This window comes from Nicotiana tabacum, chromosome 14 (genome assembly GCF_000715075.1).
Source record: "Nicotiana tabacum cultivar K326 chromosome 14, ASM71507v2, whole genome shotgun sequence".
NCBI classification, from domain to species: Eukaryota; Viridiplantae; Streptophyta; class Magnoliopsida; order Solanales; family Solanaceae; genus Nicotiana; species Nicotiana tabacum.
This window is the reverse complement of record NC_134093.1, coordinates 116,231,453-116,234,972: the sequence shown is the minus strand read 5'-3', so window position 1 is coordinate 116,234,972 and position 3,520 is coordinate 116,231,453.

The following is a 3,520-nucleotide window of genomic DNA, read 5'->3' as shown; positions in this document are numbered from 1 at the left end:
CTTCTAGAAGGAACAGGAGCTCCATGACATGTTGGTCTAATGAATGGTTATGAATTTGGTATGTTTCTTTCATCATTGGCAGTGTACGAAGGTTTTGAAATGAGGTTTTGTCTGATATGAGGTTATTACCGGCACTAGGTTGATTTGAGTCGATACTGTGATTAGAAATTATTGCTTTGATCATTCGAGTTATGCGGTATTTGAATTTGAGTTATGGTTGCGGCTTTTGGTACATATTGTTCAGACTTATACGGTATGTAGATGTAAACTTTTAATCTTATAGGAAATTTCGGATGTTGGAAATTTGATTCTAAGGCTTGTGGGCTAGGTTGAATTTAGAAATTTCAGTTATGCTGTGCTATCGGACCTGTATGGGATAGGGTGACGTGGGATCACCTCCGAGTATGTGCATGGGAAAGTTACACAACGATTTGATGGCTTTTGGAACAACTCTGGGTACGTTCGAGAACGAACGTATGTTTAAATGGGGGAGGATATAACGACCCGACCGGTCGTTTTGAACATTTGTACTTCGTTCGATTGTTTGAGGGCATGAGTAACTTCGTATGATGTACTTTGACTTGTGTGAATCGTCAGTTTTTGGTTGCAGGTATTTCAGAATCGAATTGGAAGAAAGAATTTCATTGTTGAAGCTTTAAATTGAGAGAGTTGATCAAAAAAGAATTTCATTGTTGAAACTTTAAATTGAGAGAGTTGATCAAAATTTGACTCTTTAGCATTTGACCTCGGATTGGAATTCCAGGTGATTTTGGATTTAGGAGCGTGACCGGAATGTAATTTGGAGGCTCGTGGTAGAATTAGGCTTGAATTGGCGAAAGTTGAAAATTTGGCGATTTCGGTCGGCAGTGGAAAATTTGATATCGGGGTCAGAATGGAATTCCGGTAGTTGCAGTAGGTTCGTAGTATCATTTGTGACGTGTGTGCAAACTTTTAGGTCATTCGGACGTGGTTTGGTTGGTTTCGGCATCGTTTGCCGAATTTGGAAATTTAGAAGTTCTTAGGCTTGAATCCGAGGGTAATTTGATGATTTGATGTTGTTTTGAGTGATTCAAAGGTTCGAATAAGTTGGTATGTTGATATATGACTTGTTGGTATTTTTGGTTGAGGTCCCAAGGGCCTCGGGGTGATTCCGGGTGGTTAAAAGATTTGTCAAAGTTGGAAAATGCAACTAAAGTTGTTGCTACTGCTATTTTCGTACCTGCGGAAGAAAGAGTCGCAGGCATAAGGACGCTGGTGCGCATGGGGAGTGCGTAGGTGCGGGCAATGCTGGGCTAGGAAGGATGCGCAGGTGCGAGTTGGAGGTCGCATCTGCGAGCCCACAGGTGCGAGGCCTTGAGCGCAGATGCGGAAAGGAAGAGTTGGGCCGGTTCCGCAGAAGTGGAAGCGTTACGTAGGTGCGCGCCTGCAGGTGCTCTCCCGCAGGTGCGGAACCTGGGGTCGCAGGTGCGGAATTGAGGGCTTAAGTGGTTCTCGTAGGTGCGAGGATTCGATCGCAGGTGCGGTTCCGCATGAGCGGACATATGGCCGCAGGTGTGACTGCGTTGGGCAGAAAAGCCAGAGCTCGTGTGTTTTGTCTTCATTTTCCATTTTTGGATTTGAGAAACTCGGGAGAGAGGCGATTTCTCGAAGGTTTTCAAGGAGCAACGTTGGGGTAAGTGATTCTAACCCATAATGGTATAAATTTCGTGAATCTATGGCATTGCTCATCATTAATTAGTAGGATTTTGGAGTGAAAGTGGGGGGTTAGGGCTTGGAATTCTTAAGAGTTTAATTTAAGGAATTGAGGGACCAAACGATATCGGATTTTGATGAATTTGGTATGGTTGACTCGTGAGTGAATGAGCTTTCTAGTTTTGTAAATTTTGTCGGATTTCGATACGTGGGCCCGGGGGTCGGGTTTGAGTCAATTTCAGGTTTTGGTCTAATTTGATAATTTTTCTTGTGGAATTCATTCAATTAGCGTATATTAATGGTACTGTACTGATTGTAAATAGATTTGGAGCATTTGTAGGCCGAGTCTTGAGGCAAGAGCATTGCGGGGTAGAAATTTGACAGGTTTGAGGTAAGTAACGATTGTAAATCTAGTCCTGAGGGTATGAAACCCCGGATTTTGTATCATTCTACTATTTTTAGTAACGCACATGCTAGGTGACGGGCGTGTGGGCGTGCACTATTGGGGATTGTGACTTGGTCCGTCCCGTAGCAACTGTAAAGTTGCATACTTTGTTGAAAGCATATGATACTTATATATTTTAGAAAGAGTTTCTGTAAATTGGGCTGAATGCAATGTTTGGGCCTTGTGCTACTGTTGTTTGGACCCTTAGGGGCCTTTTCTTACTATCCTCTCACTGGTTTTGATTGAAAATCTATACTCAGTCATGTTGATACTTATTTACCGCATAACTCAGTTTTATGACTTTATTTTGATGCATATAAATGTTTTGGGTAGAATGCTATATTTTACTGAAATGCCCAAGTGGCTTGAGAGGTTTATGACTGAGTGCGGCCGAGGGCCTGATTATGAGGATGAGTGTGGATCGGGGCTGCCCGCCTGCATTATACTTTATTTTTATAGCACGTGAGTTATCCATGCAGCACGTGAGTTGTCCGTGCAGATTATAGCGCTTGGGCTGAAGGAGCCCCTCCGGAGTCTGTACACACCCTAGTGAGCGCAGGTACCTACTGAGTGCGAGTGCTGAGTGCTGAGTGACTGGGATGCATGAGTGATATGCCCGAGTGGCAAAAGTGATTGTGAGGTATGCCCGAGTGGCAAGAGTGATTGTGAGGTATGCCCGAGTGGCACGAGTGACTGTGAGGTTTGCCCGAGGGGCTGTATATGAGTGATGTTTTGCCCGAGGGGCTGTTTATGATTTCATCATTTTGCTCACCTTTGTATTTTTTCTCTGTTTGAAAACTGTTGAAAAATATCTTTAAATGATTTTTACTGGAACTGGGTTAAAGGAAATGTTTTGATTCAAATCCTGATTTTAAAAGCATGTGGTATTTTACTGAGATTCAAATCCTGATTTTACTGGAACTGATTTTTATGGTTGTTACTTACTGAGTTGGCATACTCATGTTACTCCTTGCACCTTGTGTGCAGATTCAGGTGTAGCTGGATACGGTAGCGGTTATTGAGTGTTCTGGTTGCAGATTTTCTTGGAGATAGCAAGATAGCTGTTTGGCGATCGCAGTCCCTGCTCTTCTCCCTCTTATCTTCCTCTAGTTGTATTTAGCTATTTTTCAGGGTGAGTTAGCCTTGATATTTTTAGACAGATTGTAGTAGATGCTCATGACTAGTGACATCCCGATGTCGGGCTTTTCGTTCCTCACTTTTATTTTGATTTAAACTCTTTTACGAAGATTTTTATGTTAAATAACATTGAAATTATCTTTGAAATAAAAATATCATTTTGTTTTGAAAATGAGTCGGCTTGCCTAATTCCACGATAGGCGTCATCACGACAGGAATTAGTTTGGATCGTGACAACTTCATTTT